Here is a 15,388-nt window from a genome sequence, read left to right on the forward strand (position 1 = left end):
GCCGGTGCCAGTAAGTACTTGAGCCACTAGCTTGAACCCTGGTCATCTGGGCCATAGTCAGTGCTTTATTTCCCTATGGTGCAAGTACAGGCTACTGGCACACACCTTTAGCATTCAGGCAAATAAGACTTTTGCAGTAAGGTTTCCTACCTCTTGTAATAAATGCATCATTCTTGAAGACAGCCGATCTCTGAGTGACTAGGCTAAAATCACCCACAATGCTAATCTGAGACTCAAACTTTGGGTGCATCACATATCCATTTTGCTGAATCGGGAGGGCGTAAGCAGGATAGAAGGGTCAATGATCCTTCTATTATTATCTGCAATAGTTCAGAGAACTATGGCTACCCTGGGTTTTTAAAAGGGTGCTACTAGTAAGGGTTTTATTCTTCTGTTACTACTTTTAAAAGCACTATTGAAAGCACTGATCTTGGTTCCAGGAGATAGAAAAATGCATTCACTACTCAAGCTCCACCCACATGACAATCTGCAGCAGAAGTTCCTCACTTAACAGGTCTCCTGTGAGAGAAATATCTTTCTTTGGGGTTCCTTAACTGCTTAGTATAGCCTGACAGACTCCTATCTAACCATCATTCATGCAGGCCAGTGAAGAATCTGGTCAGACTCTCTGCCATCATATTCCAATCACCGTGTATGCAGACAGCTTGCAGGCTGTAGACCTTATATCCAGCCAGCAGCCACATTACTGTGGATATCCTTCAAGAAAAATAATTGTGTGCATTTATGCTTGTTGATGTACAACATTCACATCGTCATGGTACTGCTTGCACTACTTTCGGAGTTCCCTGCTGAAACACTAATTTCAAAATCTCTACTACATACATTATTAGCATCATTTATTTCATATTTATATGTCTAGATCTGAGCATGTAAGACCACTGCCACTAAAATGCAAGGTACCCTATGAGTACCCCCATCCAAAAATCAAAAGCATTTCTAGCCAGGAACAAAGCATGCTCCGAACACACAAAAGAAGTCCTGGACTGGCACCAATTTAGTGTGTTTACCACAAATATTACCTCCTGACTACAGTGATAAGGGGAATTTGCTACTGCAGAAGCTGGTGATGTCATTCCTAAAGACTTGCCTACTCTGTGATGCAAACACCAGAAATATACACAAAGTGGCTATCTTCTGGAAGTAGACACGAGGAGGTATGCTGAGTGAAAGCACAGGGCAGTTAAATGATCACTGTTGTATGATCACTGATGACTTGTCAGGGGCAGTGTATGTACCTGAAAACAAGATGATGAAACATTTATATGGCCATTACGTTCTTCTGCTTCTTCACAAGGAAGCATCAAATGTACACAGAAAATGGCCATGTTTAAACGGGGCAGGACATGTGTGAAAGCAAAGATCACAACTGTTGATACACCTTAGTGCAGATGGGTGTGTGTGTCCAACAGCAACAAGGTCACTATGTTACTGTGGCCATTATATTCATGTGACTGAGGACCACATAGCACATGTAAAATGTCCATGGGAATGGGAAGCTCTAATACCTGTAAGAGCCAGTCTTGCTGCCTCCCTGGACTGTTCAAAGTAGTAGGAATTTCCTTTGAGGTGGAGATGGCATTACATACTGGAAATAAATCATTTTTATACAACTGATGCCTTCCCTCAGGTAGACCTAGAAACTAGCATTCAACTGTGATGCAGTTAACAAAATAATTAAGTTCTGGCTTGTTTCCAGTGGCAAGAGTTTACTGTCTACTTCCAAAAGGGTTAAAACCAGCAAGAATTCCAATAAAGTATGTGGTCATGTACAAAGGTGGACAAGGTTGCTCATCTTCAGAGTTAATACCCTCCTGATGCAGACAGGCCATACACTCCATGCCTGAAAACATTTTAACACCCATTCTTCTAGAATTACTCATTTTGTGATACATATGCTTCTTCCCAGAGGATTACTTATTTATTCCTCATTTGTATCTAAAAGGTACACATTTCTTCCCACAAGACTACTTATTTTTTCTCTTCTCTTATGGAAAGCTCTTTGACGGAGGGAGAGACAAATGTCTTACAGCCCTGTGAAGAAGCATTTTGTGCTTCAAAATACACATTTTGGGAATGAGATTTTGTGCTTCAATATACAAATATGGGCATGAGATAGCATTATTTAACTGGAAGTCTTACAATGCTGACAAAATTATTCTTTACCCCAAAAAAACAGGCACTGTAGATGCAAGTTTTTTTTTTCCAGTGGGGGATTCTCCCACAGGCACACATAGTACAGAAAAAAGTCAAACAGTGAAATGCAAATTAAAAGACAGAGGCACAGTATACTAACCTCGAAAAAGGGCATAGCAAAATTAATTTAAAATGGGTGGCGAAAGCCAAACACACTCTGGCTAGGCTTATAAATGCCCTAGGGCAGATAGGCTAGTATGAACCTATGAACCTATAAAAGCAATAATTTTACCATTAGACAAGAAAAGTACAGTTGTGTACCTACCATAAATGTAGATGTTCGAGTGTATTCACTGTTGCAGTCATTACACTTGGGTTATCCTGCTGGCAGGCTACCCGCAGTCAGCCTGAATTCCAAAGTCCTGGTCCGGCGTCGGTTGCTGTCACCTCTTCCCTGACGTCGGTGCTCCAGGGGTATAAAAGATGCAGCACATGCCATTTTCTTCAGTTTTTCTTGCCCCAGATGTCAGGTGCCCCCAAAAGGGTAGGCTAAAAATTCTACTCATAAAAAAGCATGTACTAACATAAACATTACCTTCATCTACAAGCAAATACACCACATAGGTTGTATAGAATAGAGAAGTACAGATAAGTCCCAGCAATGAAACGGGGATGGAGGGAGGGTAACCTGGACTGCAACAGTGAATACACTCTAACATCTACATTTATGGTAGGTACACAACTGTACTATGTTCATCGTGTTTCACTGTTGCAGTCATTACACTTGGGTTGAATCCCAAAGCTGAGGTTGGGTGGCTGAGCCTAGACAGAATTAGGAGTGGCTATGAGGCCCTGCAGAACTGCAGTGGCAAAGCCTGCTCTGGATTTAGAGTAAAGAGGTAAGTGGTAGTGCTTTGTAAAAGCGTGCACTGAAGTCCAAGTTGCAGCCTCCAAAATGTCCTTGGTTGGTACTCCTCTGAGGAAGGCTGCTGAAGTGTCTGCTGCTCTGGTTGAATGTGGCCTAATGCCCTTAGGCACTGATTTGCCATGTTGTGAATAGCAGAAACGAATGCAGTGGCCTATCCATTTTGAATAGTCTGCTTTGAAATAGCTTTTCCTTGTGATCCTGCAGCATATGCCACTAAGAGTTGCTCAGTTTTTCTGCAGGCTTTAATTTTGTCCAAGTAGAAGCGTAGCTGTCTGTGTATGTCCAAAGAATGCGGAAGTCTCTCCCCCTTATTCTGTGGGTTTGGATAAAAGGTAGGCAAATGAATGGTTTGGTTAAGAGCCACACTGGACACTACCTTAGGCATAAATGTTGGGTTTGTCCTTAGAGAAACCCTGTCCGGATGGAAAATAATAAAAGGTTCCACAGACATTAGTGCCTGTAACACTGAGACTCTTCTTGCTGAGGTTATTGCTAGGAGCAGAGCAGTTTTCCATGATAAGTATTTTATCTCAGCTGTATTGGCTGGCTCAAAAGGAGGCAGTGTGAGCTTTTCCAAGACAAAATTGAGGTCCCATGCAGGTGTTGGAGCTCTCCTTGGAGGTCTTACGTTTTTGGCCCCACTGAGGTACTGCCTTAGCAGTGGATGTGAAAAAATAGGTGGATCCGTATTGTAATGAGCTGAAATGGCAGAGGCATGGATCTTAATTGATGAGAAGGATAGGCCTTTGTCCAGCATCTCAGTTAGGTATTGTGAAATCTGAGGAATATTTGGTACATGCGTGTCCATTCCTTGTGCCTGGTTCCAAGCACGGAATCTCTTCCATTTTTCTGTATAAGATTTTCTGGTGCTGGGCCTCCTTGCCTCCAAAATAACATCCATAATTGCTTTAGAGAGAGGTGTGTTATGAATGGTTACACTATTAGCCATGCAGCCAGATTTAGGGTTCTGAGTTGGCTGTGCAGGATCCGATTGTTTTGTTGGGTCAGCAAATGAGGAATTTGGGGTAATGTCCAGGCTGGGCCTTGAGACAAGCTCTTTAGGATTGGGTACCAGTGCTGGCATGGCCAATCTGGTGCTATCAGTATCATTTTTGGCTTCTCTTGTCTGACCTTTAGTAGTACCCTGGGAAGGAGAGGCAGTGGGGGAAAAGCATATACTGTTAGATTGTTCCAGCTGAAGGATAGGGCATCCATTTCCATACTTGCTTGTGGTAAATCCTTGTGCAAAATCTCTGCAATTGGCAGTTGTGAGGGGAGGAAAATAGATCTATGTCTGGGCATCCCCATTTCCTTACTATCATGCTGAAGACTTGTGGATCCAGTTTCCATTCGTGGGGATCCATGAGGTTTCTGCTTAGTTTATCTGCCAGAGTATTTGTTTTTCCTGGCAGGAATTGTGCTTGCAGGTGAACTTGAAAAGCCAATGCTGTGTCCCATAAGGTCATTGCTTGTCTGCAGAGGGGGTAGGAATGTGTACCTCCCTGCTTGTTTATGTACCACATGACCGTAGTGTTGTCTGTCTTTATCAGTAACTGTCCTGGGTGAAGCAGGTCCTTGAAAGCTGTCAGGGCATTTTGAACAGCTAGCATCTCTTTGATTGATGTGAGGATGCATCTGGTTTGCAGGCCGTGTGCCCTGAATACATTTTCCTGCCATATGGGCCCCCCAGGCATAATCTGATGCATCCGTTGTCAGTGTCTGTCTGGCTGTGGGTAAACTGAATGGCAGACCCTTGTTGTGGTGACAGGCTTCTGCTCACCATCGAAACTCCTGTTGCAGGCAGGGGATGAGTGCAATTACTGTCTCCAGGCTGTGGCAATGCTGAGTCCAAACACTTTTTAGATACCACTGTAGTTTCCTCATATGCAGTCTGGCATATGGAATTAGTAGAATGCAGGATGCCATGAAACCCAAGGCCTGCAGGATTTTCCTTGCAGATAAGTGGGTTTTTGTTGCCATTTTCTTGAAGTAAGTAGTCAGTTGCTTTTGTTTGTCTGGCATGAGATAAGCCATCTGGGCAGTTGTATTTAAGCTTGCACCCAGGAATATTATCTCTTGAGAGGGCACTAGTTTTGATTTATTTTCATTTACTGTGTACCCCAGGCCAATTAGTAATCTTTTTACAAACGCCAGATGCTTTAGAAGAGTGTCTTTGTTCTCTGCTTGAATTAGGCAGTCGTCCAAATAGGGATATATTTGAATTCCTTTTTGTCTGCAAAACGCAATTACTGGTGCCAGGCATTTTGTGAAGACCTTGGGCGCAGTAGATAAGCCAAAGGGCAGTGCAGAGAATTGGTAATGCATTGAGCCAGCTATGAATCTGAGGTATCTTCTGCAAAATTGTCTGATTGGGACATGCAGGTATGCCTCTTTTAGGTCCAAAGTTACGAGCCAAGTCTTCTTGCCCAGCATGGGCAGTAGCTGCTATAGAGTCAATATCTTGAATTTTGGAACTTCCAGAAACGTATTTAGTATAGACAGGTCCAGTATTGGTCTCCAGGTTTTGTCCTTTCTGAGTACTAGGAAAAGTCTGGAGTAAAATCCTTGTCCCTGCTCTTGTTGTGGTACTTGCTGAATGGCCCTCATGTCCACGAGGGCTGTAATTTGTTTTTGTGCCTCTGCCCATTGATTGTGTGGCAGGTCTGGCATACCTTTTGACCTTGGTAGAGTGTGAAAATGGAACCTGTAGCCTTTGGACACTATGTTCAGGACCCATTTGTCTTGTGTAACCATTTGCCAATTTGATGAAAAAAGTGCTAGTTTTCCCCCTAAAGGGGCTGCCAAAAGAAAAGTGCTTGGATCTGGTAGAGGAAAGTCATTGGGACTGTTTCCTGTAAGGCTGTGATTTGTCTTCTCCGCTTTTGGAGGTAGGAGCACCCCACTGTTTAGGCCTGTATGAGCCTTGGGGCTGAGATCTGCCCCTGGGACGCCTGTATCTGCCTCTTTGTGGTCTGTCTGACACTGGAAAGGACCAATTTTTAGAAGGCCAGTTCCTGCTAAACATGGGTGGCTGTACCTGTAAGAAATCCTTGACTGTCTGCATGGATTTTGCTTTATCCTCCATTTTTTTCAACACCTCTTCTGCTTTAGTACCAAACAAAGTATCATGCTGTAATGGTGCATCTAATAATTTTGCTTTAACATGATCAGGCAGATGCTGTTCCTTTAACCAAGCATGCTTTCTAATAACAGAACCTGTAACAGTGGCCCTGCAAGAGGCCTCCAGAGAATCATATCCACATTGCAAAGTATGCTTTCCCACTTGCTCAGCTGCATGCAATAAATCCTGCAATTCCATGTTCTCTGAACATTCAATATTTGTCAACAATTTCTGTTTAAGCAGTGACATTAAATATTGCTGATATTTAAGCATATGAAACTGACAATTTAAAGCCCTTACAGCCAGGGTAGCAGAAGTATAGACTTTTTTCCCGCATCTGTCTAGAGCCCTAGAATCCCTATCAGGGGGGACAGGGTTTTTTGCAGTGGAAGCTTTAACCCCTCTGGGACCCTGAGATATAGTTTCTGGGTCAGCAGTGGGGTTTTTATATAGGAATTTATGAGAATCCGGGACCCTGTAGTATCTGTCTGGCTTAGCAGGTGCAGGGGGTAAAGAGTCAGGGGACAAGCCGGACTCTGAAAATACATCATCTACAATGTCTAGAACAGGTGGAATAGCAAGAGGTCTGTGCTGAAGTAGTAGCAGAAAGTCTCTGAGCCTTTTCTTAGATTCAGAATAATCTTGGCTCTCCCAGTGGAAATGCTCCCTCAAAGTATGCAGGGTTTCCCCAAAAGAATAATGAATAATCCTCAGGAGGAGAGGCTGAAGGAATGGATTCTTCTGCATCAGAATCCTCATAGGGAAGCATGGAGTAATCCTGCTCAGAAGAGAAATCAGAAATAGAAACCTGATCAGAAGAATCATACTCTGTCTCTTGCCTAGACCTCTTATCAGGAGGGGGATGGGAACCACTGATCAAAGTAATTAGGTCTTCGGCCATTTTCAGCATCTGTTTTTTAGGCATGGAAGTCTGAGTAGGAGAATGCTGTACTTGTTTCTTTGTCTTTAGAGCTGCTTTAGTCTTTGTCTTTGAAGCTGAAGATGGCTTAATATATAGTTGTGTAGGTCTGAAGACACCCTCAGAAGCAGATGCCTGCTCAGCGGCTCCGGACCCATCTGAGGGAATGATTTCCGAGTGTCCAATACCTTGAGTATCCAGAGGCCCAGTCGGCTCCACGTTGGAGTTGGAAGCGGCCTGTGGCTCTGAGGTAGCGGGCGCCAGGGGCTGTGAAAGCGCCTCACTGAGAACCGGCGACTGGCCTAGCAGAGGCCTAGTCGTCGGTTTTGGACCTCAGATGCCTATCCTTTTCCTTGTCCTTGCGTTTTTTGTAAACTCTGTTTGTCGGCTGGTCCGACGGCATTATATAATTAAATCTTCGGCCAAAGTAATGAAATGCAAAATCGAACAGATGCTTAATAGTGCGTTGGTTAAATCTACCACAAAACCGACAGCTAGCAATGTTGTGATCAGGGCCTAGGCAAGGAATACAGTAAGAGTGAAAATCCTTATGAGGCATTTGCTTCCCACAAGAAATACAATTGTTAACTTTTTCTGACATCGGTCTGGAGCAAGAAAAACGTTTCCCCAACGGGGTACTTAGCTTTAATGAAGACTTTGGTTCTGAAATTCGGATTTGAAAATCTCAGGAGTCGGCCGACCGGCACTTGCGAACTGCTTTTTCTTCGGGCACCGCGCGGCAAGAAATACTAAAGAAAATGGTGTCGGCTGTATCTTTTATACCCCTGGTGCACTGACGTCAGGGAAGAGGCGACAGCAACCGACGCCGGACCTAGACTTTGGAATTCTGGCCGACTGAGGGTAGCCTGCCAGCAGGATAACCCAAGATTAATGACACGATGAACATCCCTGTAATATCCATCAGGTTTTCTGGGAGCAGGAGGTAAAGAGTCAGCGGCCAAGCTAGATTCCGAAAAGGCATCATCAACAATGTCTAGTACAGGAGGGATAGCTAAAGGCCTGTGCTGGGGCAGGAGCAAGAAATCCCTAAGCCTCTTTTTAGAATCAGAGAAATCCTGACTTTCCCAATGAAAATGCTCCCTAAGAGTATACAAGGTTTCACCAAAAGAGAAATTCTCTGGGGGGGGGGAGCAGACGGAATGGAGTCCTCAGCATCAGAATCCTCAAAAGTAGATAAGGGTAAATCCTGGTCATCAGAGGAAACAGAAATTTCAGAATCCTGGTCAGAAGTATCATAAGCAAACTTAGTCCTAGGTCTCTTAGAGGGGGGAAGGTTGGCTTCCCCTGATTAAAGTAATAAGGTCTTCAGCTATTTTTATTTGTTTTTTAGGCATAGAAGCCTGACCATGCGGTCTGTGCATCAGTTTTCTAGGCAGGGTTCGAGTTTTAGGCCTTGAAGAAGAAGATGGAGTCGGTTTAATATGCAAGTCAGTAGGGCCTGAATACACCCTCAGAAGCCACGGTGCCTGCACAGCGGCTCCAGACCCATCTGAGGTAGAGACATCCGCAGGTGCCACAGTTGAAGCATCTTGCGGCATACTGGACTCCGAATGGGTCTCAGTAGAGGCCTGCGAATCTGAAGTAGCGGGTATCAGTGGCTACGAAAGTGCCTCACTGAATACCGGCAAACTGGCGAATGGCTTAGGAGAAGCGTCGTCGGCAGCTTTGGACCTAGGTGGCCTGTCTCTGTCTTTATCTTTGCGTTTTTTCGGAATGTCGGTAGTCGGATGGCTTACTGAAGACATATCTGGATAATTGAACTGAGCACCAAACGACAGATAGTTCATTGTTTAAATAAAGCACAAAACCGACAGCAAGGTACGTCTTGTCAGGCCTAGGCAAGGAATGCAGTACGAATGAAAATCTTTATGAGGTATTTGCTTTCCACAAGAAATGCAATTATTTACTTTTACTGACATTGGTTTAGAGAAAGTAAAAGTTTCCCCAACGGAGTACTTAACTTTTAGTTGAAGACTTTGGTTCTGAAACTCGAAAACGAAAATTTCAGGAGTCGGCCGACCGGCACTTGCGAACTGCTTCTGCTTCGGGAACCGCATGGCAAGAAAGACTGATGTAATGGTGTCGGCTGCATGTTTTATACCCCTGACTACCTGATGTCACGGAAGAAGAGACAGCAACCGACGCAGGACCCAAGACTTTGTTAATCAGGCCGACTGAGGGCTACTGCAAGCGTGATGACTGCAACAGTGAAACACGAAGAACATCTGCTTTAGAAGTCTGACCGGGAGAGCAGAAGCCTGCCAGTGGCTAATTCCCAATTTAAAGAATTTACCCTGCAGCATGATCCTTACACAAATGATTCAAAAACCTGCCTTGTTACAGATTAGGTAGGTTTTCAGAAGGAAAGTGAAGCTATCACGTTGAAAAAATTATCATGTAGTTCAATGCAAAAATGTTCCATCAATGTTTATTCAGATTTTGCTGTGAATATAACACATGGTGTAGATTCTAGGAAGGCAAATTAACTCTCCCTAAGCATAGGATAATCCAGAGCACCTGTGAAGAGTTATGTTGAATGTCACAGACATAAAACAAAAAAAATAAATCAGTGGATGGAAGTACAGGAGACAACAAAATGGTGAAGGATACAGAATGTATGAGGTATTAGAATATACTCAAAGCTAGGTACATACACTGTACATACACTAGAGAATAAAGAGTGCAGTGATACAATAACTATATCTCATTCTGAAAAGGGTGAACTTAGACAGGAAAGACCGTGCAGAGTGGGATAAAACTTGTATGAGGGGAGGTTACTAACTTACATACAAGGAAAACAGTAAAATCACTGAAAATGGAAATAAGGTCTATGAACACACTATAAAAGTTGGTTCAGCACAAAACCAGAGAAAGCCTAAGCTTAGACATTTTTTTTTTTTTTTTTTTTTTTTTTAACTTTCAGGATAATAGAGTACTGGGCAGAGACACATAAGAACTAGTTTAATCTCTGGAAAGACAAAGAAAAGTTGGATCTTTTTCTATTACCAAGTTTGCATGTCTGGATGTAAGAAGTCATCCACCATCAAGAGGCCAGCAAAGTACAGTTGAGTACACTTACCATAAATATAGATGTTCAAGTGTATTCACTGTTGCCGTCATCACATTTGGGTTATCCCTGCCAGGCCAGCCCTCGGCTGGCCCGAATACCAGAGACTTAGTATTTCTGCGTCAGTTGTTGTCACTTGAGGACTGACATCAGGTCGTCAGCAGTAAGGCAGCAGACACCAATACATCAGTTTTTTCTTGCCCTAACCTGGCAGGAGCCCCCACATAGGAGGCCAGGGTCTGGTGGAAGAAATCCCACCAGTAGAAAATAAATACCAATAAGTCCCGTTTAAGGAAAGGAGAACAACAAGCTGGAATGGTAATAAAAGGAGAAAGGGGGATGGGGGAGGGGAGCCAGGACTGCAACAGTAAATACACTCCAACATCTACATTCATGGTAAGTGTACAGAACTGTATTATGTTCTGCGTGTTTTACTGCTGCAGTCATCACATTTGGGTTGATTTCCAAAGCTGAGGAAAAGGGTGGAGGCAGTCAGTGAAACTAGGGGCTGGCTAGGATGCCCTGAAAGACTGCAAAGGCAAACCCTGCCTTGGATTTGGAGAAGACAGGCAGGTGGTAATGCTTGGTAAAAGTGTGAACAGATGTCCAGGTTGTCCCTGGTGGGGACTCCTCCGAGGACAGCCGTAGAAATGGAGGCTGCTCTGGTGGAGTGTGTCCTGGCCCCCTTGTGGGGAGGCTTTCCATGCTGCTTGTAGCAGAAATGGATGCAGTGTGCTATCCATTTGTTAATGGTTTGTTTGGAGATGGCTTTGCCTTCTGCCCCTGTAGCAAAGCTAACCAGCAATTGATCAGACTTTCTGAAGGGTTTAGTCCTGTCTAGATAGAACCTGAGCTGTCTGTGCACATCTAGAGTGAAGAATCCTTTCCCCTTGTTCTGGGGGTTAGGAAAAAAGGTGGGCAAATGAATGGATTGGTTGAGAGCCACAATGGACACCACCTTGGGCATGAAGGATGGGTTAGTTCTGAGGGATACCCTGTCTGCATGAAAGATGATGAAGGGTTCCACAGCTATGAGTGCTTGCAGCTCAGAGACTCTTCTGGCTGAAGTGATGGCCAGAAGGAATGCTGTCTTCCAGGAGAGAAATTTTAGCTCTGCAGAAAAAGCTGGTTCGAAAGAGGGCAGGGTGAGCTTTTCCAATACAAAGTTAAGGTCCAAAGCTGGTGTTGGTGCCCTTCTGGGTGGCCTCAAGTTGCTAGCCCCTCTTAGGAACTGTTTGATCAAAGGGTGAGAGAAAAGGGGCTGCTCAGTGAGAAAATGAGCAGAAATAACAGAAGCATGAATTTTTATAGAACAGAAAGAGAGGCCACTGTGTAGTAGGTCAGCTAAGTAATCCAGATGAGAGGGAGGGAGAGCTGTACCGTACTGGCACCCTTAGCCTGAATCCAGGTGCAGAACCTTTTCCATTTATCAGCATAAGACTTTCTGGCGCTAGGACATCTGGTCTCATTGATAACCTCCAGAACCTGTTTACTGAGGTTGGCAGATGGGTTCGGGATTAGGGAAGAAGCCAAGCTGCCAAACTGAGGGTCTGTAATTGAGGATGCAAAACTCCCCTTCCCTCTGGGTCAGGAGGTTTGGAATCTAAGGAAGATGCCATAGGGGTAGCGAGGACAGGCTGCGCGGCAAGGGGTACCAGTGCTGCCGAGGGCAGTATGGAGCTATTGAGAATGGCCCTTCGTTTTTCCTCCCTTATTTTGAGGAGTACCCTGGGGATGAGAGGTAGGGGAGGAAAGGCATAGACCGATAGATTGTCCCAGGGGAAGGACAGGGCATCCACTTTCCAAGCCATGCAGTGATGCTCCCTGGTGCAGAATTTGCTGAGCTGATGGTTGGTGTGGGAGGCAAAGAAGTCGACCTTCGGGGTTCCCAATTTCTGAGTTATTAGGGTGAAGGTACTTCTGTTGAGTTGCCACTCGTGTGGGTCCAGAAGATTTCTGCTTAAATAGTCTGCCAGAGAGTTGAGAGAGCCTGGTAGGAATTGTGCCAACAGGTGTAGTTGCATGGCAGAGGCTGTGTTCCAAAGGGTCATGGCCAGCCTGCACAGAGGGTGAGAGTGAGTCCCTCCCCTGCTTGCTGATGTACCACATCACAGTGGTGTTGTCTGTTTTGATCAGGAGAGCCCCTGGACAGAGAAGGGGCTTGAAAGCTATCAAGGCTTGCTGCACAGCCATCATCTCTTTTTGACTGATGTGCAGATAGATTTGCTGTGGGCTCCATTGGCCCAGAATGCATCTGCCGTCCAGGTGTGTACCCCAAGTGTAGTCTGATGCGTCTGTGGTGAGGGTCTGGGCAGCGGGGGGTGTGGAGAAAGGCATTCACGTGTTGTGGGAGCATGCTGCTGCCCACCAATGAAAATCTTTTCTGAGGCAAAGAATTATAGGTAGAAGGGTTTCCAGATCTTGAGAGTGTTGGCACCAAAGGCTCTTTAGGTACCAATGAAGTTTCCTCATATGCAGTCTGGCATATGGAATGAGTAGTATGCAAGATGCCATGAACCCCAGAGCTTGCAGGATCTTCATTGCAGTTAGCTGGGGCCTGGTGGCTAGTTGAGAGAAGTAGGCTGTCGAGAAAATGTGTTTCTCTGAAGTAAGGTATGCCATTTGGGAAGCTGTGTCCAGACTTGCTCCCAGGAAGACTATCCTTTGGGTGGGCACCTGTTTGGATTTCTTTTTGTTGACTGTGTACCCTAGGGAGGTTAGTAGGGTCTTTACAAAGGCCAGGTGCTTGAGCAGCTTCTCCTGGCTGTCTGCCTGAATAAGGCAGTCGACTAAGTATGGGTAAATCTGAACATTTCTTTGTCTGCAAAAGGCAATGGCCGGAGCCAGACATTTTGTGAAAACTCTGGGAGCAGTAGATAAGCCAAAGGGAAGCACAGAGAACTGAAAGTGTTGAGATCCTGCCCTGAAGCGGAGATATTTTGTGCATGATTCCCTGATAGGAATGTGCAGGTAGGCCTCTTTTAGATCTAGAGTGGCTAGCCAAACGTCCTTGGAAAGCATGGGCAGCAGCTGCTGGAGGGTGAGCATTTGGAATTTTGGGATCACCAGGAAGGTGTTTAGAATGGATAGATCGAGGATGGGGCACCAGTTGCCCTCTTTTCTGGGCAGCAGAAAAAGTCTGCAGTAGAACCCTTGTCCTATCTGTTCTGCAGGAACATGCTCTATTGCCCTCATAGAGAGCAGGGAAAGGATTTGCTTTTGAGCCTCTGCCCACTGATTTGGTGGTACATCTGGGAACCCTTTTGGGGTTGGAAGTGCGAGGAAGGAAAATTTGTATCCCTGAGACACAATGTTCAGAACCCAGTGGTCCTTGGTAATGGTGGCTCAGGTGCTTGAGTGAAAGGAGAGTTTTCCTCCTAGGGGGAAGTGAAAGTGGGCAGAGAGAGGTGGTGGAGGAGATGAGTCGGTGAGTTTTTACCACAAGGGGGTGGCTTGGAACTCCCTGGTTTTGAAGTGGAGGTAGTCCACTGCTTAGATCTCTGCATTCCATGGGGTGGTTGCCGGGGGGGGGGGTCTGCTTCCACGGGGGCTAGGTTGGGCTGGTTTACTGGGAGCAGGAAAGGACCAGTGTTTGGAGGGACAATGCCTGCTGAACCTAGGGGGTTGGACCTGCAAAAAATCCTTAACTGTTTGCATAGATTTTGCTTTTTCTTCCATCTTTTTTAAGACCTCTTCTGCCTTAGTGCCAAATAAGTTATCTTTGTGCAAGGGGGAATCCAACAATTTAGATTTTACATGATCTGGCAAGGGCTGTTCCTTAAGCCATGCATGCCTTCTAAAGACAGATCCAGTGACTGCTGCCCTGCAAGAAGCTCTAGGGCATCAAAACCACAGTGCAAGGTGTGTTTAGTTACTTGACTTGCAGAATGCATAAACTCTTGTAAATCTTTAGATTCTGTCCAAGCAGGAAAGGAAGACATTTTTTGTTTAAGGAGTTCCAAGGTACGTTGCTGAAATTTCAGCATATATTGAACTGACAATTTAGTGCCTTGATGGCAAGAGTAGCTGAGGTGTATACTTTCTTACCCCATCTGTCCAATTCTTGGGAATCCCTGTCTGAGGGGGTGGAATTCTTAGTAGAGGTTGTTTTAATTCCTTTTGGCCCTTGAGAAAAGACCTCAGGGTCAGCTATAGGATTTTTATAAAAGATGTGTGCGAGTCAGGGACTCTATAGTACCTGTCTGGTTTTCTGGGAGCAGGAGGAAGGGCATCAGGAGTCAAGCTGGATTCAAGGAAAACATCCTCCACAACATCCAGGACTGGGGGGATGGCCAAAGGTCTGTGTTGTGGAAGATCTAGGAATTCTCTGAGGTCTCTTTTTAGACTGAGGGTTGCCCTGACTCTCCCATTGGAAATGCTCCCTTAAAGTATGCAGAGTTTCCCCAAATAAAAAATCCTCTGGGGGAGAGGCTGAAGGAATGGAATCCTCTGCATCAGAATCCTCATAAGTGGAGAGGGGTTGCATGGCTTCATATTCAGATGCATTAGATTCATCTGACTTTTGTTCAGACAAAACTACAGGGAACAGATCTATTTTCCTTTTTGAGGGGGTAGCTTGATTTCCCCTGATCAGCATAACAAGGTCTTCCACCATTTTAAGCATGTGAGAGTGAGGCAAGGTAGCAGGCGCCTGAGAGTGGGTCGGTTTCTTGGGTGTGATTCATACCCGGGGCATAAAGAACTCAGTAGTTTTAGAAGGAATGGTAGTCGCGAAAGAAGACGTCAGTTTGTGTCGAGATTCAGTAGTGAAAATGCCTTCCTCGGAAGCTGGTGCCTGTTCAGCGGCTCCGGACCCATTCACAGTTGAGATGACCACAGGATCCTTAGTCGAAGAGTTTTGCGGTGTACTGGACTCTGAAAGGGTCTCTGTAGCGGCCTGCGAATCAACAGATGCGGGCATCAGGGGCTGCGAAAGCACCTCACTGAGGACCGGAGAACTGATGACTAGCTTAACGGAAGCATCGTCAGTAGGTTTGGACCTGTGCAGTCTCTGTCTTTATCTTGACTTTTTTTGGAAGATCTGCTATCAGATGGCTTACCGAAGCCATATCGGAATTAGAGGACTGTAAGCGAAAATATCTGGCAAGAACAATGGCCCGACGATGGATAGTTCTGGTGTTGAACAAAGCACAGAAGGAACAATGAAGGACGTCGTGG

General features: G+C 45.2%; 1 protein-coding gene across 4 annotated transcripts in view; it reads right to left on the bottom strand.

Annotated features, from left to right (window-relative positions):
* The window catches only part of GIT1 (GIT ArfGAP 1), a 1,727,505-nt gene that overhangs the window by 1,237,939 nt on the left and 474,178 nt on the right, over positions 1 to 15,388 (bottom strand). The window lies entirely within an intron of this gene.

This window comes from Protopterus annectens, chromosome 13.part0 (genome assembly GCF_019279795.1).
Source record: "Protopterus annectens isolate FY-2018-M chromosome 13.part0, PAN1.0, whole genome shotgun sequence".
Classification (NCBI taxonomy): Eukaryota; Metazoa; Chordata; order Ceratodontiformes; family Protopteridae; genus Protopterus; species Protopterus annectens.